Source organism: Elephas maximus, chromosome 5 (genome assembly GCF_024166365.1).
Source record: "Elephas maximus indicus isolate mEleMax1 chromosome 5, mEleMax1 primary haplotype, whole genome shotgun sequence".
NCBI lineage: Eukaryota > Metazoa > Chordata > Mammalia > Proboscidea > Elephantidae > Elephas > Elephas maximus.
In genome coordinates this window covers 110,436,448-110,461,907 of record NC_064823.1, presented here as the reverse complement: position 1 = coordinate 110,461,907, position 25,460 = coordinate 110,436,448, and the positions used below count along the sequence as shown (strand labels likewise).

At 37.8% G+C, this 25,460-nt stretch overlaps 1 protein-coding gene across 13 annotated transcripts in view; it reads right to left on the bottom strand.

Annotated features, from left to right (window-relative positions):
- FRYL (FRY like transcription coactivator) overlaps positions 1 to 25,460 on the bottom strand; it is a 344,107-nt gene that overhangs the window by 183,819 nt on the left and 134,828 nt on the right. For 11 of the 13 annotated variants that reach the window (XR_007517673.1, XM_049886274.1, XM_049886271.1 and 8 more), the window contains one exon: positions 3,584 to 3,715. The gene's annotated coding sequence lies outside the window, so the exon portion shown is untranslated. Of the gene's footprint in view, positions 1 to 3,583; positions 3,716 to 6,886; positions 7,111 to 8,657; positions 9,938 to 25,460 lie in introns of those variants that run through there. The other 2 variants (XM_049886273.1, XM_049886269.1) reach the window with 2 other exon arrangements.

The following is a 25,460-nucleotide window of genomic DNA, read 5'->3' as shown; positions in this document are numbered from 1 at the left end:
GCCAAAGGTCACAGCCTGGAAAGTACTCCAAAGCCCCTCTTTAAATTCTACCAATAAAAATGTATAGTGTGTGTTTTAAATATGCAGGCATATTAAAATTGCATAGAAAGTGATAAAAATTTACATCAAATTTTAGAGGATTTGTAGAAACTCTCTCTGCTAAATAGTACATGAATTTATATGAGCAGCTATTTATCCTTTAAAATAGAAAATCTGTGATCATATAAACATTGTTTTCCACCTTTTTCCTAAAGCATTGTCCTTTCTTCTAATATTTAATATATTTAATATTCTGATTTTTCTCCTAACACATTAAATATCATCTTCTCAAACTCTGAAGGGCATTAAATTAAACTTTGTGGGATTACATGAAACAAAAGTACTGACACAAAATAATCATCATTATATCCAAAGATGTAACTTTTTTATACCTCACTCCAAATACTATTTTTAGAACAAAAGGATGTGACATATAATTTTTTAAACAAAACTTAAATGGGTTTTATAGTTATAGATAAAACTCAGTATCTTATTTTTTGTTTATATATTCTACAGGTTATAATAATAAAAAACTTAAAATAAGTTTAGTACTTCATCATCAAAACATTTTCTAAAGATCACCAAAACTGTTAACTTTATTAATGGCTCTGTCTTGATTTGTAAGGTCAATTATTCTCCATCTAAACACTAAGGAAAATTTTTAATTCTAAGAAACTACATATTTACTTTATTAAATATGCATTAATATTTAAATATGATTTTCAAAACAAAGATTCATGCTCAATAGAATTCAGAATCAAAAAAATCATTTCACTTTCCTAAAATACTTTATAAAGGATTGAAAATAACCCAGTTTTACATTACCTAGTTGCTGACACTGGCATTTATTATAATTAGGGTGAGAGAAATGGATTCCATCTTCCTCATCTGTACTCTTCTGTGATGAAAGCAAACTAAAGCGTCGCATCTTTAGTAATCTTGGGGAAGTTTCCTGAATATCACCTCTAGTATCCAAAACCACATCTCCCAAAAGAATGGGCGGAACAACTCTCTTTAAAAAATCCATTTCAAGGTTCTTCTACATTACTAGACCCACAAGCACACAAAAAGGTGCTCTCATACCAACTTCCTGGATGAGACACTAAGGTACACTATTTGTGGCAAAGGGCAAAGAAACGTCATGTGAATTTAGGCGGTGCTAAACACCAGAAGGTCAACTGCCAGATGTTTTAAAGCTGATTTTTAGGACATTCACTGCTCAAACTGATAAAAACCAAATAGCTATAGACCATGAAATGGCACTGCATATATACACATACATATGCATGTACAAAGGGTGTTAACAGCAATACTGAGACCATAAAATGTTTACCATCCATCTAGTTTAACATTTAAACTTTGAAAACCATACTGTGATAATGTAAAGATAAATTTACGTTGATCTGGGGGTGTGTCTTCCTTTTAAATAAACTTACAGCTGACGTGAGAAACAGTATCTTGTATTCAAAAAGATGATTCTTAACATTTTGAAAATCCAAATAAACCTCAGGACTATCAAGTTTTATAGGATGTGAAAAGGGGTATTTTAAAACTTTATACTGTATTATGAACATCCCAACATACTTGTAAAGAAAATAACTCCTTATTATAATCAATCATAATTATCAATAGTAGCAGTGGAAACCCCTGCATGAATTAGCAAAAAAAATTGATAATTTTAAGATATATGGACCTAAGAATATAAAGTTGAAGAATTTAAAGTATAAATATTTAATTCAATAAACTCAGAAACCAACATTATATACTTAGTTCCGAAATAACTAAGTACTCTACTAAATATTTAAAAATAGCAATAAGTACCAACAAAAGTAGCTGATTCTACCGTCAAAGTATTCCAAAAGTATGATACAATAGTCCAGTGAAAGGGTGTCTACGTAAGACTTCAAAATTTGAAATCAATAGCTTCTTTTCTCCCTTCCCCTGCCTGCCCTCTGTTGGGGGTGCTAAATAAAATAAGCAAGAAGGAAATGAAAACGCAAAGGCAACAAGGAGTAAACTCTCTAAGTAACCATACATTTTATTTCTAATGATGTACATTTTAATAAATCAAAAAGTTGAAATCTGATTCCCAGTAATGAAGCACAAACACAATCTCATTCTTGCAATACTCAACATGAAGCAAATGAATTATATACGTTTCAAAAGATGAAGCATAAAATGATCCATATAGATATCAGGAAAAATTGCTTTAATGAAAACACAAGTAAATTTCTGGTTCTGAATTACTGAGCTTTTACTCCTTATTCTTCTGCCATGTGACTTATAAAGTCAATTATTCTTTATTTTATTCATATAAAAGATATTATTTGAAGGTCCTCCACATATAAAGCATTATATAGCATCAAGGAGGAGTTCAGAGAAAATTTAGGATTTAACAATGCAAATCCTGTCTCAGAGAATACAACAGTAAAAAGGAGAGAAAAAATAAGAAAGTCGAACATTTCAATTGATTATCCTAAAATAGGGCTATACCTAATAGAAAATGTTTTTTTAAAAATACTTCTAAGAAATAGATGCACTCTATACCTTTGAACATAAAAGAATTAAAACTCATATCCAATCTGTCTATTTCCCACAAACAGAAAAAAATACCTGGTTAGAACCATAAACTGTACGCTTTAATACATCTAAAAATTATCACTATGTCTCCCAGTTGCTGTTTTGTTTTTCTCTTGACAGATATGATCTCATAGTCATTATATCTTATATTTGTGGTTTTCCTCATGTCCCTTTTCAGATCTTCATTATCTATGGCACCCAGAAACACAGTGGTTATCTAACATTGCTGATTACAGAGGCAGAGTTACCTTCATGTTTGTTCATGATATACATTATAACCTCAGTGTTCTAAATGGCACCACATGAAGAAACCGTGTTCAACTGGGAGCAGGAAGGGATTGAGGTAAAAGAGGCAATGAATTTTACGTGTTATAGGGGAGATCACAAGATTTTTCTCAGCTTACCTTCGCAAATGTTTGCTGAGCAGCTTCTATAATAGCCTGTGCAAGATGCAAGGGCACTAAGACATGTCTCTATCCCCAAAGTTACCATTAAGAGGGAAAAGAAGCTCTCATAGCTATAATCATCTATAGGGTTGGCCAAGGCTTTGTGGAGCCTGCACTGTAGCTCAACTTCCTCTGCCTAGTCTGCTTCCTTCCCCCTCTTTTTATAAGTGTTGATCCCTAATAAACATCCTGGAAGCTAACCTCCCTTTCAGCATTAGCTTCGGGAGGGCCCACCCTGAGACTAAAGCAAGGGAGAAGCACAGCACTCAAGCCAGAATCCATTACTAGCTGAATTCATGAAGAGAAAATGCCATAAACTCTTGTTCGTGTGCTGATATTTCTGAGCAATTTCGTATTTCTGAGTTCTATGACTGACTATCACAACTCTGAACTCCTGGTATAATAGTTACAGGATTAAGAAAGTATAAGAGAAACTAGTCGATAAAAGAGAGCATTAAAAAATCTTTTTATACCTCATAGTGACTATTTAGTCTTTAGAATATTTACTGTGATCTTACCGTATCACTCAAGACAGGACTTTCTTGGTGGTAACTTGGATCATCTAATCCTGACTGTGCGACTTTTGAGCAGTTTTGAAAATTAAGCATTTAGGTGTTAATCATCCAAGATTCAAACAGATGGCTTCAGCTCTGAAGAAAACAAAACACAACAGTTACACATTAGACATGCTTGTAATAATTACATTTATGTATTACTAATGTCTATCCTTACATCTGAGTTTATTATATACCAATCTCATCTACCACTGCAGTTATTCTATTTTAATAATGTTGCCTTTCATTTTTTATAGGTTTGTATAAAGGAAAATTTCAAACACATACAAATTTATTGAGAATAGTATAACAGATCCCCGTTATCCCCTGCTTCAGCAATCAACACATGGAAAATTATGTCTCATTTTATACTTCCATCACTCCAACACTAGGGATTATTCTGAAGCAAATGCCAGACAACATATCGTTTCATCTATAAATGTTTCAGTAGGTACCTCTCTAAGATAAGGATTTTCTTTTAAGCAAAAGCCAATACCATTAAAATACCTGCAATAAATTAACAATTTCTTTATAATATCAACTACCAATCAGTGCTCAAAATCTCCCAGATATTCCATAAAGTGCATTTTAACAGTTTGTTCTAATCTGGATCTACACAAAATCTGTAAGTGTAATTGTTAGTGTGTCTGTTAAATCCTGTTTAATCTACAGTTTTTTTACCTCCCTTTCTTTTCTTTGTAGCAGTAATGCTTTACTATTCATTGACTGAACTTGTCTGTTATTCTGGCAGTCAATGGTATATATAATATTCTTCACCAACACCATAATTCAAAGGCTTCAATTCTTCTTTGGTCTTTCTTATTCATTGTCCAGCTTTCGCACACATATGAGGCAACTGAAAATACCATGGCTTGGGTCAGGTGCACCTTAGTCTTCAAGGTGACATCTTTCCTTTTTAACACTTTGAAGAGGCCTTTTGCAGCAGATTTGCCCAATGCAATACGTCATTTGATTTCTTGATTGCTGTTTCCATGGGCGTTGGTTGTGGGTCCAAGTAAAATGAAATCCTTGACGTCAATCTTTTCTCCATTTATCATGATGCTGCTTATTGGTTCAGTTGTGAGGATTTTTGTTTATGTTGAGGTGTAAACCATACCGAAGGCTGTAGTCTTTGATCTTCATCAGTGTTTCAAGTCCTTCTAACTTTCAGTACGCAAGGTTTTGTTGTCTGCATATTTCAGGTTGTTAATGAGTCTTCCTCCAATCCCATAAAGATTTCTGCCTAAGAAACTCTATAGGGCAGTTATACTGTCATAAAGAGTTGTTAAGAGTCAGAATTAAATCGACTCAACAGCACACAATAACAATGACAAATAAAACCAATGACCATGGAGAGTTGTCCTTTGATCATATATAAGGACTCACATCTAATTATACACATTCTGTTTTACTACCACTAAAGCTCTTGGCATTTTTCAACAGTTAAACAAAACCCAATTTTAAAGCTGGCAGTGAAACTCAAATTAACCTCATTTTAAATCACAATCAGTTTCTTACTATTTTAATCTGTTCAATGAATTTAATCCCCAACCTAGAAGAGCTAACTACTCTGTGAAGTATTTAATTTTGAACTTAAACTTTTTAAACTGAGAGTTCTTCAGACAAGTTAGAAAAATATGACATTCCACTTACCAACAGGCATAATCAACTAAATCATGACTAAAGCCAAATGTTCAAAAGCAAAAACTGGTAAGCATGAATGAAATACCAATTCACACGCACTTGTTCATAATCAATATCATTCAGACTTCATGGAGTATTTGACTGCTTCATCAAATATTTCTGAATCTAGTAACAAGATGATTATCTACAATTCTGCCATAATTTGTGAAACTTTATTTTATCTTAGGTTCACGGTAATGTTTCTCCCTTAAAGCAAATAAAGCTTATATAACAAATAACATATTTCCTGTAGACAACAAGTAGTACAGCCATGCATTGGTCTATATTTAATGAGATTTAAACTATGTATTTTTCACGTTATCTTCTTGGACAAATCAAAAAGCCAATTACTAAAACGCTGCTTCACAAAGGAAGGAAGACACCGTTCACCGAATTTCTACGCAAAGGCTGTTATAAATGCTATAGAAAGGGTTGCCCTACCAGGTAAAAAGATAAGGCCAAATTACATCTAGACTCTGAATTTGACTTCAAAATGTATTTTATACTTAGGTACTAGAATGTCTGTAGACCAGGAAATTCATGAAATTTCAACTAAAGAAAGAAGCCACATTGCAAGATGTATTTCAATGGGGGCCAATTCCTGCCCTTCTATTAAAATCATTCTGGGAATCTTACAAGGCCTCTTAACATGATGTGAAAGATCAAAATGATGCAAAGGTTATGACGGTTTTTGTTTTGTTTTTAATAATTTATTTTACTTTTTGTGGTTGTTGGGAATATACACAGCTAACATACACCAATTTAATGGTTTCTAAGTGTACAGTGTACAGTTGGGGATGGGAATTACAGAACACTTAATTGTGCTCATGAGGAACCTTTACATAGATCAAGAGGCAGTTGTTCGGACAGAACAAGGGGATACTGATTGGTTTAAAGTCAGGAAAGGTGTGTGTCAGGGTTGTATTCTTTCACCATACCTATTCAATCTGTATGCTGAACAAATAATCTGAGAAGCTGGGCTATAAGAAGAAGAACAGGGGCATCAGGATTGGAGGAAAACTCATTAACAACCTGCGTTATGCAGACAACACAACCTTGCTTGCTGAAAATGAAGAGGACTTGAAGCACTTACTAATGAAGATCAAAGACCACAGCCTTCAGTATGGACTGCACCTCAAAATAAAGAAAACAAAAATCCTCACAACTGGACCAATGAGCAACATCATGATAAATGGAGAAAAGATCGAAGTTGTCAAGGATTTCATTTTACTTGGATCCACAATCAACAGCCATGGAAGCTGCAGTCAAGAAATCAAAAGATGCATTGCATTGGGTAAATCTGCTGCAAAGGACCTCTTCAAAGTGTTAAAGAGCAAAGATGTCACTTTGAAGACTAAGGTGCACCTAACCCAAGCCATGGTATTTTCAATCGCCTCATATGCATGTGAAAGCTGGACAATGAATAAGGAAGACCAAAGAAGAATTGACGCCTTTGAATTGTGGTGTTGGCGAAGAACATTGAATATAGCATGGACTGCCAAAAGAACAGACAAATCTGTCTTGGAAGAAATACAACCAGAATGCTCCTTAGAAGCAAGGATGGTGAGACTGCCTCTTACATACTTTGGACATGTTGTCAGGAGGGATCAGTCCCTGGAGAAGGACATCATGCTTGGCAGAGTACAGGGTCAGCGGGAAAGAGGAAGACCCTCAACGAGGTGGATTGACACAGTGGCTGCAACAATGAGCTCAAGAATAACAACGATTGTAAGGATGGTGCAGGACCGGGCAGTGTTTCGTTCTGTTGTGCACAGGGTCGCTATGAGTCGGAACCGACTCGACGGCACCTAACAACAACAAGTATACATTTTAGTGACACTGATTACATTCTTCAAGTTGTGCAACCATTCTCACCCTCCTTTTCTGAGTTGTTCCTCCCCCATTAACATAAACTCACTGCCCCGTAAGTTTCCTATCTAATCTTTCAAGTTGCTATTGTCCATTCGATGCCATATAGATACATATTAAAAGAGTATGTATCTTTTAAGATACATATTAAAAGAGTTGCTCGAGGCAGCAAAACTATCATTTGGTTTTAAGACTGACAGTTTTTTAAGCAAGGATGCAATTGTTTCCAATTAAATTAAGAATAATCATACCTTTTATTTGTGACACCAATGTAATTAAGAAAAATTTTAAAAAGTCTTTTTTTTAATCTGCCAGAGATTGTATAAAATATAAAAAAAAAATCTACTCACAAATAATCAAGGTGGCAAACCATTCAAGTATCTTTTATGTTCAACTCAGAAAAATCCTTCAGATAAAGAATTTATGGTCATCTCTTTAATTAACAAAGAAAATTCATGATTCATAAGGGCAACAGCAACTCCATCACACTTCAATTTCTAAGTGATTCACTTTTTATCTTGTCATTTTAGAAATTATATTATTTTTACAATTTTTAAAATGGACGTGTACTTTAAGTTCCTGAGTCATTCTTTTTAACCTTCTCCCAAAATTCAATTTTAAAGAGCATAGAAAGAAATTATGCTGACTAATGTAACCACAGATTACATTTATCACCTGTTAGAAACTTTGTATAATGGTATTGAGCTAGAATAATTAGACATCACCTGCACAACTCTAAAGCTCTTGCTGATAATGCAATGTTCTCTGCAGGTAAATCTGCCAACATTTTGTGGATTTTACATTTTTTAGCCAGAGCAGCAGTTATAGTCAGACTACTTGAACCAATGAAAACAACCAGCAAATTTTTCATTCACAAATTTCAAGATGTTTTTTGTAAAGGTTTCATTCATCAAAACAAATGAAAACTGCATCAGAGTACAACATTTTCTAATACATGATGAATGAACATGTACTGAAAAACATCAATAACATACATGAATAATTTCCATGTCTGCACAAACAAAATGGAATTTAACCAGAAAATTATCATAGGAATGACGTACCTACTCATTAAGGCTTAAACATCAATAGAAAAATCTTGAACAAATGTAGAAGTAGCCCAGTAAGACACCAATCTTGCTAAATTTAGCATGTACTCCCATTCCTAAATTTATCCATTATTCTAACCATGCCACATATAATTTATGGAAATATCCATCCAGCAAATACCTGCAGAGCAGAACTATGCACCAGGCACCTGGGACAGAGGAATGAATAAAACAAACAAAAGTCCCTGGCCCCACAAAGCTTATATTCTACTCGGTGCTTATGCCCCCCACCCCCAGATTCTCATTACTTTGAGAATCTGAAAAAAGATTTGGAGACTTTACCTTCCAAAATGCACATATACCAAATTTGGCAGTGCTACGAACATCCCTAATCCAACCATTAATCATGGGTTAAAAAATTCCTAATATAAACTCACCTTGTATTCATTTTCTGTTAGAAATCTCTCCTCAGCCAGTGGCAGAGCAGCTAAAGGCACAGACTCTTGAGTAGGACTGTGAGTGGGTTGAAATCCTGGCTTTGCTACTTAGTAACTGTGTGACTTTGAGGAAATGACTTGCCCTCTCTGTGCCTCATTATCTCATCTGTCAATAACTGGTTGCCTGTCAAGCGACCCCATGTGTGTCAGAGTAGAACTGTGCTACATAGGGTTTACAGTGGCTGATTTCCTGAAGTAGATCACTGGACCTTTCTTCCTACATGCCTCTGGATGGACTCGAACCTCCAACCAATCAGCAGCAAAGTGCTTAACTTATTGCACCACCCAGGGACTCCATCTGTCAAAAGAGGTGGTTTTTATCATTAATAGTAGATAGTTTCATAATTTTACTATTCATTGTTGTTGTTATTGTTAGTTTCAGACAAGTCAATTCTGACTCATGGAGACCCCATGTGTGCAGAGTAGAACTCCTCTATATGGAAATCCTGGTGGCATAGTGGTTAAGAGCTATGGCTGCTAACCAAAACGTCAGCAGTTCAAATTCACCAGATGTTCCTTGGAAACCCTACAGAACAGTTCTACTCTGTCCTGTAGGGTCGCTAGGAGTCAGAATTGACTCAAAGGCAATGGGTTTTTTAATATGGTTTTCAAGTCCCTGCCCCTTCAGAAGCGGATGGCCATGCCTGTCTTCCAATGTGCCTCTGGGTAAGTAATAACTGCTAATATCCCGATTAACAGACGAGTGCTTAGCCATTTGTGCTTTTTTTTTTTTTTGCCATTAACATATCTGTGACCTTCAAATTTCAATAGCATGCTTTCTATTTATTCCATTTATACCTCTCATGAATTTCTAGATTTTCAAATTATGCTTTATTAATCTTGGTCTTTCCAGAATAATTGATCCCAACCTCCTCAGTAGCTTCATATGGAAAGTTTCCAATTCTGATTGCATTCATTATTCTCTGAATTCCCTTAAGATAAAGGCCCCCTACTCTTCTTAACCTTAAAGTAAAAGTCTTTCTAAAAGCTGCCTACGGAGACTCTTGGAAGCAGATATGCTCAAGAGAAACATACCATTAAACCTTAACCATTTAATAGGAGCCATCAATTAATTAACCAAGTAATTTCCTACTCTTGCTTGTTAGAAAAAGGGAATATTTTACCCCTTAGGGAAAAAACTGCCTCTTTTAAATTTGAAAATGCAACATCTAAGGCACTTTTTAGGATCATTACAATTTCTAATCAATTTGTTATCCTTTTAAATCTATAGTTACAAAATCATACAGCACAAATTGCTCTACTTAATTATGATGATATGGTCCCATGGAATCAAATATATTTTTTTAATCATGCAAATTTGGTATGTATACTTTATATATTTTTATAAAAGAATTTATAATAAAAAGGTTTCTGGGCTAATCCAAATTTTAAGTTAACTCAAAAAAATAAATAGCTGACCTTGGGCTACATTTTAATTTCCAAATCTTGTCTTTCTTCTTTTCTTCTATGTTCACTGTCTTATAAAAGCCTGACTTTCATATGAGAAACTATGAAAGCACAAATTTCTACTGATGTTTGGATGATTTATTTCACCCAAGTTTATAACGCCAAGCCAATTTCTCCAAACTTAAAAAGAATGGTCATTTGTCACCGGCAATCTCACAACTTGTATCAAAAGCCTTTAAGATGTTTATGCTCTTTGACCCAATAATTTCACTTTTAAGAGCTTATTCTAGGGAAATAATCAGAAACCCACAAACAGGTTTTTATACAAAGATGTTTGCTGGTAACATAGTTTATAAAGAAAATGTTCTATAGCCTACTTCGGTGAGTTGCATCTGGGGTCTTAAAAGCCTGTGAGCAGCCACCTAGAATACTTCACTGGTCTCACCCCTTTGGGAGCAAGGAAGAATGAAGAAAACTAAAGATACAAGGGAAAGATTAGTCTAAAGGACTAAGGGACCACATCTACCATGACCTCCACCAAACTGAGGCCAGTATAACTAGATGGTGCCCGGCTACCACCACTGACTGGACTGCTCTGACAGGGATAACAATAGAGGGCCCCAGACAGCTGGACAAAAATGTAGAACAAAATATAATTCAAAAAGAAAGACCAGACTTGCTGGCCTGACAGAGACTGGAGAAACCCTGAGAGTATGGCCCTGGGACACCCTTTTAGGTCAGTAATGAAGTCACTCCTGAGGTTCACCCTTCGGACAAAGATTGGACAGGCCCATAAAACATAACAAGACTAAAGGGGCATACCAGCCCTGGGGCAAGTACTAGAAGGCAGGAGGGGACAGGAAAGCTGGTAATAAGGAACTCAAGGTTGAAAAGGGAGAATGTTCACATGTCATGGTGTTGTTAACCAATGTCATACAAAAATATGTGTTCTTTACTGAGAAACTAGTTTGTTTTGTAAACCTTCATCTAAAATATAATTAAAAAAAAAAGATGTTTGCTGTGCCATTATACCAGCAGAATAATGAGCTGGAGTAAGACAACAAAAACAAAAAACCAATTAAAAAAATCTGTGTTACCCATTCATATTCGACTAATATACAGCAAAACCTGAGAAAGCTGAAACCTGTATAAGGCAGAAACCTGTCAGATATTTTCCACTAAAACTCAAGTATTTCCCACTAAAATTAAGGATAGAAAAGTGGTAAGACTGCACCCTGTCAAATGTGGAAAACTTACAAGACCCAGAAAAACAAGCCAGTCCCGTCAACTTCTGGCTTTCACAGGTTTCACTGTGCCATAATACCCACCATTTATTTTTAAAGAAAGTAGAAAAACAAAACAATATTTTTGTAATCAAATCAATTTTTGAAAATAAAACTTCATCCAGAAGCAAAGGATAAACCTACAAAGATGTACACAAATTGTCAAGATACCAATCTCTCTACATCTAAGTTTTCTTATCTATAAAAATCTTTTAACTATTGTGAAACGTGCTTAAATAATGCTTAACAAATAATAAGTACTCAGTAACCACTTCCCATCAAGTTGACTCCGACTCATGGTGACCCCATGTGTGTCAGAGTAGAATTGTGCTCCACAAGGTTTTAACGGCTGAAATTTAGAAGTAGATCATGAGGACTTTCTTCTGAGGAATCTGTGGGTGGACACGAACCACCAACCTTTCATTTTGCAGCTGACTACATTAACCATTTGTACTAAACCAGGGACAAGTAGTCATCGGATGTTATTATTTTTTATTAGTTTATATCAAGCTGATAGACACAAAGTTTGTAAGAGCCCCCACACCAAACAAGAAAGAAAGAAAAATTACTTGAAATCCTAACATCTAAGAAAACCTCTCTCAAGCATCTGTCAACTTGTCTACCATGGTGTTGTGTGTTGCTGTGATGCTGGAACCTATCCCACCAGTATTTCAAATACCAGCTGGGTCACCCATGGTAGACAGGTTTCAGCAGAGTTTGCAGAATAAGATAGACTAGTAAGAAGGACCTGACAGTCTACATCTGAAAAATTGGCCGGTGAAAATCTTTTGAATACCAGCAGAACATCGTCTGATATATGCCAGAAGATAAGCCCCTCAGGTTGGAAGGCACTCAAAAGACGCCTAGGGAAGACCTGACTCCTCAAAGTAGACTCAACTTTAACATCTTGGACCAAGCTTTCACGCCCTTCAAAGTAGACTCGACTTTAACATCTTGGACCAAGCTTTCACGCCCTTCATTTGCTGATGTGGTACGACTCAAAACGAGAAGAAACAGCTGGAAAAAATCCACTAATAATTGGGATGTGGAATGTACACAGTATGAATCTAGGAAAATTGGAAATTGTCAAAAATGAAATAGAAAAGGCATTAGTGAAAAGGAATGGCTTCACGTCCATAGTCAAAAAGAACATTTCAAGATCTATCCTGAAATACAACACTGTCAATGATAGGATAATACTCATACACCTAGAAGGAAGATGAGTTAATACAATTTTATAAAATTTATGCACCAACTACTAGGGCCAAAGATGAAAAAACCTGAAGATTTTTACCAATTTCTGCAGTCTGATATTAATCAAGGAAACCCTGGTGGCATAGTGGTTAAGTGCTACGGCTGCCAACCAAGAGGCTGGCAGTTTGAATCCGCCAGCCACTCCTTGGAAACTCTACGGGGCAGCTCTACTCTGTCCTATAAGGTCGCTATGAGTCGGAATCAACGGCAATGAGTTTGGTTTTGGTTGGAAATTGATCAAACATGCAATCAAGACGTATTGATAATTACTGGTCACTGAAATGCAAAATTTGGAAACATAGAAGAAGGATCAGTTCTTGGAAAATATGGTCTTGGTGATAGAAACAGCGCCGGGGATCACATGACAGAATTTTGCAAGACCAATGACTTATTCATTGGAAATACTTTTTTCAACAACATAAATGACAACTATACACGTGGACCTCACCAGGTGGAACATACAGGAATCAAATCGACTACATCCACGGAAAGAGACGATGGAAAAGCTCTATATCATCAGTTAGAACAAGGCCATGGGCCTATTGTGGAACAGATCATCAACTGGTCATATGCAAGTTCAAGGTGAAGATGAAAAACATTAAAACAAGTCCATGAGAGCCAAAATACAACCTTGAGTATATCCCACCTGAATTCAGAGACCATTTCAAGAATAGATTTGACCCACTGCAGGCTAACGACCAAAGACCAAACAAGTTCTAGAAAGACATCAAGCACATCATACATGAAGAAACCGAGAGGTCATTAAAAAGACAGGAAAGAAAAAGACCAAAATGGATGTCAGAAGTGACCCTGACATTTACTCCTGAACAAAGAGTAGCTAAAATAAAAGCAAGAAATGATGAAGTAAAAGAGGTGAACAGAAGACTTCAAAGGGTAACTCAAGAAGACAAAGTAAAATATTATAATGGAATGTGCAAAAACTTGGAGATTGAAAACCAAAAGGGAAGAACATTTCTCAAGTTTAAAAAACTCAGCATTTCTCAAGTTTAAAGAACTGAAGAAAAAATTCAAGCCACAAGTTGCAATATTAAAGTTTTCTATGGGGAAAATGTTGAACAATGCAGTAGGCACCAAAAGAAGAAAGAAGGAATACAGAGTCACTATATCAATTGACTCAAATGCAATGGGTTTGGGTATGTATTTGATTATTTCACATAAGTGAGATCATACAGTATTGATCCTTTTATGACTAATTTTCATCCATGTTGTGGCATGTACCAAGACTCCACCTCTCTTTATGGTTGAATAATATTCCATTATGTATGTATACTACATTTTGTTTATCCATTCATCTGTTGATGGACATTTAGGTGTTTGCATCTTTGGGCTGTTGTCAGTAGCGCTGCAATGAACACTGTTCATGTCACTGTTTTCAAGTCCCTTGAGTGTATACCCAAGTGTGGAACTGCTGGGTCAAATGGTTGTTCTGTTACACTTTTTGAGGAACTGCCAAACTGTCTTTCACAGTGGCTGTATCATCCTACATTTACAGCAGCAATGACTGAGGGTTCTCTCATACAACTGCTTCTCAGGTAGTTTTTTCTTTTTTTTTTTTTTCATTTAATCTACTTAAAGGATCTCGCTTTTCCTTTACATCCCTATAACATCCCATATACAATTTGAATGCTCATAACTTAAGTACATTCCTCAAAAAGAAGGCTCTTAAAATTCTTTTTATGTTTAAAACTGGAAATCTTTGTCTTTAAAAAAAAAAAAACCTCCAATATTTATAGACAAAATGTTATAACAGAGGAAGTGCATTAAAATAATTGGGAAGTGGGGAAAGAAAGGGGACATGAGGGTAACAATGAACCGATATATGCTGAAGAGAAGGGACAGTCATGTGAACATTCATTCTACTATTACCCCTGCTCAAAAAATTTAAAAAATAAAAAATAACCAAACTCGTGCCATTGACTCATGTTGTTGTTGTTGTTACCCAGAACCCAGTTCTTGTTGTGAGGTGCTGTCAAGTTGGTTCCGACTCATAGCGACCCTTTGTACAACAGAACGAAACACTGCCCGGTCCTGAGCCATCTTTACGATCATTGTTATGCTTGAGCTCATTGTTGCAGCCACTGTGTCAATCCACCTCGTTGAGGGTCTTCCTCTTTTCTGCTGACCCTGTACTCTGCCAAGTATGATGTCCTTTTCCAGGGACTGATCCCTCCAGACAACATGTCCAAAATATGTAAGATGCAGTCTCGCCATCCTTGCCTCTAAGGAGCATTCTGGTTATACTTCTTCTAAGACAGATTTGTTTGTTCTTTTGGCAGTCCATGGTATAATTCAATATTCTTTGCCAACACCATAATTCAAAAGCGTCAATTCTTCTTCGGTCTTCCTTATTCATTGTCCAGCTTTCACATGCATATAACGCAACTGAAAATACCACAGCTTGGGTCAGGCACACCTTAGTCTTCAAGGTAACATCTTTACTCTTCGACACTTTAAAGAGGTCCTTTGCAGCAGATTTACCCAGTGCAATGTGTCTTCTGATTTCTTGACTGCTGCTTCCATGGCTGTTGATTGTGGATCCAAGTAAAATGAAATCCTTGACAACTGCAATCTTTTCTCCGTTTATCATGGTGTTGCTCATTGGTCCAGTTGTGAGGATTTTTGTTTTCTATATGTTGACATGCAGTCCATACTGAAGGCTATGGTCTTTGAACTTCATCAGTAAGTGCTTCAAGTCCTCTTCACTTTCAGCAAGCAAAGTTGTGTCATCTGCATAGCGCAGGGTGTTAATGAGTCTTCCTCCAATCTTGATGCCCGTTCTTCTTCATATAGTCCAGCTTCTTGTATTATTTGCTCAGCATACAGATTGAAAACGTATGATGGAAGAATACAATCCTGACGCACACCTTCCTGACTTTAAACCAATCAGTATCCTCTCGTTCTGTCCGAACAACTGCCTCTTGATCTATGTAGGAAGAGGGACCTGGCAGGCTACTTCTGAAAAGCATTAGCCAGTGAAAACCTTACGAATAGCAGTGGAACACTTCTGATATAGTGCTGGAAGATGAGCCCCCCCAGGTTGGAAGGCACTCAAAAGATGACTGGGGAAGAGCTGCCTCCTCAGCGTAGAGTCAACCTTAATGACGTGGATGGATTAAACCTTTTAGGACCTTCATTCGCTGAGTGGCATGACTCAAAATGAGAAGAAACAGCTGCGAGCATCCATTAATAATTGGAATCTGGAATGTACACAGTACAAATCTAGGAAAATTGGAAATCGTCAAAAATGAAATGGAATGCATAAACATCAATATCCTAGGCATTAGTGAGCTGAAAGGGACTGGTATTGGCCATTTTGAATTGGACAATCATATAGTCTACTATGCTGGGAACTCAAAGAGGAATGGTGTTGCATTCATTGTCAAAAAGAACATTTCAAGATCTATCCTGAAGTACAACACTGTCAGTGACAGGATAGTATCCATATGCCTACAAGGAAGACCAGTTAATACGACTAATATTCAAATCTACGCACCAACCACTAGGGCCAAAGATGAAGAAACAGAAGATTTTTATCAGCTGCTGCAGTCTGAAATTGATCGAACATGCAATCAAGATGCATTGATAATCACTGGCAATTAGAATACTAAAGCTGGAAACAAAGAAGAAGGATCAGTAGTTGGAAAATATGGCCTTGGTGATAGAAACAATGCCGGAGATCGAATGATAGAATTTTCCAAGACCAACAACTTCTTCATTGCAAATACCTTCTTTCATCAACATAAACGGCAACTACACACATGGACCTCATCAGATGGAACCCATAGAAATCAAATTGACTACATCTGTGGAAAAAGATGATGGAAAAGCTCAATATCACCAGTCAGAACAAGGCCAGGGGCCGACTGTGGAACAGACCATCAATTGCTCCTATGCAAGTCCAAGCTGAAATTGAAGAAAATCAGAGCAAGTCCACGAGACCCAAAGTATGACCTTGAGTACATCCCACCTGAATTTCGAGACCATCTGAAGAATAGATTTGACACATTGAACACTAGTGACCGAGGATCAGACGAGTTGTGGAATGACATCAAGGACATCATCCATGAAGAAAGCAAGAGGTCACTGAAAAAGAGGAAAGAAAGAAAAGACCAAGATGGATGTCAGAGGAGACTCTGAAACTTGCTCAGACCACCAAGCAGCTAAAGCAAAAGGAAGAACTGATGAAGTAAAAGAACTGAACAGAAGATTTCAAAGGGCAGCTCGAGAAGATAAAGTATTATAATGACATATGCAAAGAGCAGGAGATGGAAAACAAAAAGGGAAGAACACGCTCAGCATTTCTCAAGCTGAAAGGGCTGAAGAAAAAATTCAAGTCTCGAGTTGCAATATCAAATGACATAGGAAGCATCAAAAGAAGATGAAAGGAATACACAGTCATTATACCAAAAAAATTAGTCGATGTTCAAGCATTTCAAGAGGTAGCATGTGATCAGGAACCGATGGTATTAAAGGAAGAAGTCCAAGCTGCTCTGAAGGCATTGGCGAAAAACAAAGCTCCAGGAATTGATGGAATATCAATTGAGATGTTTTAACAAACAGATGCAGTGCTGGAGGTGCTCACTTGTCTATGTCAAGAAATAAGGAAGACAGCTTCCTGGCCTACTGACTGGAAGAGATCCATATTTCTGCCTATTCCCAAGAAAGACGATCCAACCGAATGCGGAAATTATAGAACAATATCATTAATATCATACGCAAGCAAAATTTTGCTGAAGATCATGCAAAAACGGCTGCAGCAGTATATCAATAGGCAACTACCAGAATTCAGGCCATTTTCAGAAGAGGACATGGAACCAGGGATATTATTGCTGATGTCAGATGGATCCTGGCTGAAAGCAGAGAATGCCAGAAGGATGTTTACCTGTGTTTTATTGACTATGCAAAGGCATTCGACTGTGTGGATCATAACAAACTATGGATAACACTGCAAAGAACGGGAATTCCAGAATACTTAGTTGTGCTCATAAGAAACGATCGACTCATAATGACCCCATAAAACAGAGTAGAACTGCACCACAGAGTTTCCAAGGAGTGGCTGGTGGGCTGGAACTGTCAACTTTTGGGTTAGTAGCCGTAGCTCTTAACCACTGCAAAGCCAGGCTCCAAGGGGAATTTATTTTTAAAACAAATCTTTAAAAGAAGAAATATTAAAACAACTTCTATAAGACAATTATGGGGTAGCATTTTTTATCTACCATAGATCTTACAAAACAATAATTCAATGGTTATAAGAAAAATAACAAGACCAAAAATATTCAAGCCAATCCAAAAGTGAAGAGAACAACTACATTATTAAGAATCTCTCACTTGTACTTGCCAGTAATTCCCTCAGATAAAAACATACGACGATGCATTTTTCCAAACCAGGGTTCTAGCATACCATGCTGATTCTCCAAAACAACATTCGTATTTATATCGTGCATCACAAGAATACAATTATGCCTCTGTATGTGCCCACATGAATATTTGATAAGTAGTTTTATTATGCACTCGTATTAAATAATCCAAATTCTCTTGGTGCTTAAATCACATCTTGGTACCAAGTTAGGCACATCATGAACAATACTTACAGATTAACAGATCCACCACAGTGTTTTATTTGTACCCAGAGGCACGCAAGCAAACACCAACATAATGAAAAAACTATGTTGCCACACAACTTTTATGAGTAAGATGTATGTCGGGAAAATATTACCTGCTTTCTGTGTAGAAATCATTTTACCTTCAAGTCAGGCCAAGATAGCAAGAGAGCTAGAAAACGGCAAAAAGAGAATCATACCTGGGGATAAAGGAAACCATGTCTGCTTCCCTGGTTTAAAGCCAGGGTGGCAGGGACTGATTAGAAATGTGCTTCCCAAACGATTTTCAACAGAGTGAAAAATATATTTTATATAAATGGACTTACAATAAAATTTTATGTAACAACCTAGAATACACGTATAGTAAAGCATAGCACAGCACAGCATGGCACAGTATAGTATAAAAACCCACTGCCGTTGAGTCGATTCCGACTCATGGCAACCCTACGGGACTGAACAGAACTGCCCCATAGGGTTCCCAAGGAGCAGCTGGTAGATTCCTTTTGGTAAGTAGCCAAGTTCTTAACGACTGTGCCACCAGGGCTCCACAGTATAGTATAGCATAACCAATCTGTAGCATATTCTGGTGTATACTTCTCACCTTTCCTTGGATTTCTAAATTTTAATTACTACTAAATAAGATCGAACAAATCTTAAAAAGCTTCACGGAAAAGGACTTGAATTGTTCCTTGAAAGTAATAAAGGAAATAAAGAATTTGCATCAGCAGAGGAGAAATAGGAAAGGTAACGATGGGGATAACGCAGGATGGGAATAGCCTCTCCAGGGATTTTTCACTAAAGAATTGTTAGAGATAAATTTAGACAAATACAATTGGACCAGTTAATATTGAGGAGTTTCTGCAGACAACAGGGAGACAACTGTTTAACATTTACTGACAGTCAACCCTGGGCTCCTGGATTCTATACTAACTGCCACTCATGCAGACACAACATCAAGGAGTTTACAAGGCCAGCTGGGGGAGAGCCGTGTAACAACATGCTTCAGGTACTGTGAGAGAGGTTATCTAAAAATGTCAAGCTACAACCAATATGGTACACAGGAAACAGTCATCAATTTAAGTAGAGGAGGTGACCAGAAAGGCTTCACCTAGGAGTGGTGTTCATAGCCTCCATTACCAGAAAACTAACTCAAGATATAGGCAGCAGCAATCTGTAACTGTATGAATGTCTCTTGCCTTTCTCTGAGAACCTAGATAGCTATCGATAAAACAGTTGTTTAAGTTAACATGTTAATAAACATGACTATTTCATTCTAATCCTTAAAGCCATAACTTCCCAATGTGGCAGGCTCCTAAGGTGGGTGCTATTACATACCCCTTTAGTTACACAACAACTCCCTGGCTTTATCCCAAAAGTGGTTAGCTTGGTATTGCCTCCTCCCCATGTTTCTGAAAGAAAGTATTGTGTTGGATAAGGTTTACCCTGACTGGCAGTTCCTCTCAGTCTAGAAATGTATGAAGGATGGGAAGCAATTTATTCAGATCAACATCTTCTGTATGGAAAATAACATATTTCAAAGTCAGTAACAAAACAACATTTCAAATCAGTTAGGTCACTATGGATGGCCATGCAGAACATGCCACAAAGTTTAGTCCTTCATATTCCAGTATATTCAGTAGCTCCAAAAGGACTTCACACAAAAGTCACTACTAGCTCCCACCACACCCTACAAATAGGCTTTATTCTTTTCAGTGGCTGTCGGTATCAAACAATAACTCACAAATATAAGAGGGTAGAATTCAGAATTGATTCACTACACCCTAAGAAATGGTGCCTTATAAATCCAAATTAATTAAGTATCCAATAATAGTAAAGATAACCAAAAAAACCAAACCAAACCCGTTGCCGCTGAGTCGAGTCCAACTCACAGTGACCCCACAGGACAGAGTAGAACTGTCCCATTGGGTTTCGAAGGAGCGGCTGGTGGATTCGTACTGCCAACTTTTGGCTAGCGGCTGTAGCCCTTAACCACTGTGCAACCAGGGCTCCAGTAAAAATAACAACCACTATTTACTGAGGGCCTACTATGTGTACTTCATTTTAACCTAACAACCTATAATTTCTGTAAATGTTCAACCTGACAGATGTAAAAACTGACAAAGCTAGTAAATGAACTGGGAATTAATGCAAATTTGGATTCTTTCATATTTTAAAAGAGCGAGATGTTATATGGAGTTTTATGAGATAAAGTTCTCAAATTAAAATGCAAGTATGATTTCAAAATGTTTTTACATTGATTCTGGACCTCAGAATAAAAGTTAGAGACCTTACAAAAAACAACAATTAACCATGATTAAAACATGATTTATTTTAAATATTTCGTGAAAAAAATAAACTTGCCCTATCGAATATAAAAGCAGGGGGAAAAAGTGAAGTTAGAAAGACCAAAATAATCAGAGATGCTTATTTTGAGGCTAAATTCAATCTCCTTTGTCTTACTTACGGCACTGGGTTTTGTTTTGTTTTGTTTTTGTCTTACTTATCTAGCACTGCTATAAAAGAAATACCACAAATGGGTGTCTTTTATCAAACAGAAATTTATTTTCTCATAGTTTAGGAGGCTGTTATTTATTGTTAAGTACCATAGATTCGGTTCCAACTCACAGTGACCTATGTAAAACAGAACGAATGAAACATTGCCCAGTCCCCATAACATCATCACAATCGTTACTATGTTTGAGCCCACTGTTACATACACTGTGTCAATCTAACTCTTTGAGGGTCCTCCTCTTTTTCACTGACCCTCTACTTTTTTTTCTCTACTTTACCAAGCATGATGCCCTTCTCCAGGGACTGGTCCCTCCTGATAACATAACCAAAGTACGGGAGAAGAACTCTTGCCATTCTCGCTTCTAAGGAGCATTCTGGCTGTACTTCTTCCAGGACAGATCTTTTTGTTCTTCTGGCAGTCCCTGGTATATTCAATATTCTTCACTGACACCATAATTCAAAGGAGTCAATTCTTCAGTCTTCCTTACTCATTGGCCAGCTTTCACATGCATGTGAGGTGATTGAAAATATTCTGGCTTAGGTCAGGCGCACCTCAGTTCTCACAGTGGTATCTTTGCTTTTCAACACTTTAAAGAGGTCTTTTGCAGCAGATTTGCCCAACGCAGTACGTAGTTTGACTTCTTCACCGCTGCTTCCACGGGTGGCGATTGCGGATTCAGGTAAAATGAAATCCTTGAAAACTTCGATATTGTCTCTCATTTATCATGATGTTGCTTATCGGTCCAATTGTGAGGATTTTTGCTTTCTTTATGTTGAGGTGTAAGCTATACCGAAGGCTGTGGTCTTTGATCTTCATCAGTGTTTCACATCCTCTTCACTTTCCGCAATCAAGGTTGTGTTATTGCTTAACACAGATAGTTAATGAGTCTTCCTCCAATCCTGATGCCACGTTCCTTTTCATATAGTCCAGCTTCTTGGATTATTTGCTCAGCATACAGACTGAACAAGTATGGTCAAAGGATACAACCCTGACACACACACTTCCTGATTTTAAAGGAGACTAGAAGCCTGAATTTAGGGTACCAGGTCTAAGGGATGGCTTTGTCTCTCTGTCAGCTCTGGAGGAAGGTCCTTGTCTCATGAGCTTCTGCTCCTGGGCATCTTCATATGGCTTGGCATCTCTCTTTCCCCATCTCTCTGCTTCCCTAATCTGCTTGCTTATTTAATTTCTTTATATCTCAAATGAGATTGACTCAAGATACACTATACATTTAAATTGAGAAGAAAACATTCTTCTGTGGTTACGAGAGGGGGGAGGGAGGAAGGGTGGAAGAGGGGCATTCACTAATTAGATAGTAGATAAGAACTACTTTAGGTGAAGGGAAAGACAGCACACAATACAGGGGAGGTCAGCACAATTGGACTAAACCAAAAGGAAAGAAGTTTCCTGAATAAACTGAATGTTTTAAAGGCCAGCGTAGCAGGGGGAGGGGTCTGGGGGCTATGGTTTCAGGGGGCATCTAAGTCAATTGGCATAATAAAATCTATTAACAAAACATTCTGCATCCCACTTTGAAGAGTGGCGTCTGAGGTCTTAAACGCTAGCAAGCAGCCATCTAAGATGCATCAATTGGTCTCAACCCACCTGGATCAAAGGAGAAGGAAGAACACCAAGGACACAAGGCGATTATGATGAGCCCAAGAGACAGAAAGGGCCACATGAACCAGCGACTACATCATCCTGAGACCAGAAGAACTAGACGCTGCCTGGCTACAACAGATGACTGCCCTGACAGGGAACACAACAGAGAACCCCTGAGGGACCAGGAGAGCAGTGGGATGCAGACCCCAAATTCTCATAAAAAGACCAGACTTAAGGGTCTGACTGAGACTAGAAGGACGCTGGTGGTCATGGCCCCCAGACCTTCTGTTGGCCCAGGACAGGAACCATTCCAGAAGCCAACTCTTCAGACATGGATTGGAATGGACAATGGGTTGGAGAGGGATGCTGGTGAGGAGTGTGCTTCTTGGATCAGGTGGACACTTGAGACTGTGTTGCCATCTCCTGCCTGGAGGGGAGATGAGAGGGTGGAGGGGGTTAGAAGCTAGCGCAATGGACACGAAAAGAGAGAGTGGAGGGAGAGAGCGGGCTGTCTCAATAGGCGGAGAGTAACTGGGAGTGTGTAGCAAGGCATATATAGGTTTTTGTGTGAGAGACTGACTTGATTTGTAAACTTTCACTTAAAGCACAATAAAAATTATTAAAAAAAAAAAAAAAGATACACTACACACTAATTCTGCCTCATTAACGTAATACACACAAGTCATTCCCAACAGGGTTTATAACCATAGGCATTGAGGTTAGGATTTACAACACATATTTTTGGGAGACATAATTCAATCCATAACATTCCACCCTTTTGCCCCCAAAAATTCATGTTCTTGCCATATGTAAAAACACATTCATCCCATCACATCATCCCAAAAGTCTTAAATCAACTCCAAGTCCAAAATCTCATCTTCTGAAGCATCTAAATGAAACACTGATTACACTTTAGGTGTATTTCATCCTGGGGCAAAATTCCTCTTAATCTGTAAATTTGTGAAATCTAGAATACAAGTTATCAGTATCCAAAGTACAGTGGTATATGCACAGTGGTAGAACAGACAAAATATAAACATTTAAATCACAAATTGGAGAAATTGGAGGAAAAAGGATAACAGCACCAAGCAAGCCCAAAACCCAGCAGAACAAATTAGATTAGCTCTCAAGGCTTGAAAATAATCCTCTCTTCTCTGAAGCCATCTGGGCAACCGTCCCGCCCTCCAGACTCTGGGTAATGACCACACCCTCTGGATTCTGGGTAGAGGTCCCTTGGCCTTGGGATTCAGCTCTGCCTTTCAGGCCCACTGGGACAGCAAATCTGCTCCCTTGGCTTTAGGTGGTCCCATTTTCCTAGTCCATCTGAGGGGCAACCCAGCCCCTGGCTCCCAACAGACTCAGTTCTTCTGCCCTTTGGGCAAAGCAGCCCCACCCCCCTAGCATTCATGAATGGCAGCCCCACACTCCAGAACTGAGTTGGTGATCTCTCTCTCTTTGAAACCCAGGAGACCATGGCCCCACCCTTTGAAGCCCAGCAGGCCATGGTTCCACCCTTTGAAAGCAAGATAGCCCTGTTTCCTGTGCTCCTTCCAACAGTTCTGCTGATCTACAAGGTGCTCCAGGGATGGTCCTTTTCTTTTTTGGGGGGATAACCGATGTAGCTGCTTTGGTCTGTTTCTTGCCTGTAGAATTTCAAGAGACAGACAGCGCTTTTTCCTTTCATTCTTTCTCTGTTCCCTTCAGTCTAAGCTGATGGGTTTTCTGCTGTGGTAGTTGGTTAGATTCATCAGTTACGGACTTAATCTCTTTAACAAAAGATTGTGTAGCCACTTCCTCAGTGAAAACTCTAGGACATGTGTCCTTAGTTTGTACAAAAACTTTCCAAATCTTTAAGGTTTGTTTTCATTTTGCACAGCTCATTTTTAAGTCCAACTCTTTCCTCTCACGGTTTACTATATGAGGCAAGGAGAAACCATGAAGACCCTTTAAGATCTTGCTTAGAAATCTCCACAGCCAGATATTCAAGCTTATCATTTAAAAGTTCTACCTTCTACCAGATATTTGAATGTCAATCAAACAAGTTTCTTTGCCACTGCATAAAAAGCATCACCTTTCTTCCACTGTCCAATCCCATGTTCATCATTTCCTTTTACAGTCTCACCAGAAGCACATTTAGCAGCCACATTCCCAGCAACATTTTGTTCCTGGTGCCATATGTACTCTCTAAGATGACAGAGAGTTTCTCTATAGCTCTCTTTGCTTCCCTCTCAGTCCTCCTCAAAACTGCCTTTGACATCCATAATTCTACCAACAGACTCTTTAAGACAATCTAGGCTTTTACTATTAACCAGTGCCATCGAGTCAATTCTGACTCATAGCGACCCTATAGGACAGAGAACTGCCCCACAGAGTTTCCAAGGAGCGCCTGGCAGATTCAAACTGCCGACCCTTTGGTTAGCAGCTGTAGCTCTTAACCACTATACCACCAGGGTTTCTGCTTTTACTATTAGGCACCTTAAAACTATTCCAGCCTCCACCTATTACCCAATTCCAAAACCACTTCCATATTTCAGATATCTGTTAGACCAGTACTCTACTCCCAATACCAATCTTAGTTATCTAGTGTTGCTATAACAGAAATATCACAAGTGGGTAGCTTTAACAAACCGAAATTTATTTTCTCACAGTTTAGGAGACTAGAAGTCCAAATTCAGGGTGCTGGCCTAGAGGAAGGCTTTCCTCTATGCTGAGAGAATATCTGTCCCCTGACATAGTATAAGAAAAAAAAAAAAAAATTATAGTGTAGTGAAGTTAAAATCAAAACCCATTGCCATTGAGTCAATTCAGACTCACAGCGAGCATATAGTACAGTTCAGCGTCATTTAAATAAAACCTTTGAATGCAGTCACCGGATCAACTTCCCACTTTAGGTTATGCTCCTCTTCTTGTTAAGAACTTTAATATGAGTTCAAATCGTATTAAGGTTAGATATAAATGCTCACCAGAAAATTTATTAGAGTGAAGCAAAAAGGCAAAAACAAAACAAATGTAAAGGCTTTCTAGAAGCCGCACATCAACCTTACTGGGTACAGTATAATAAATG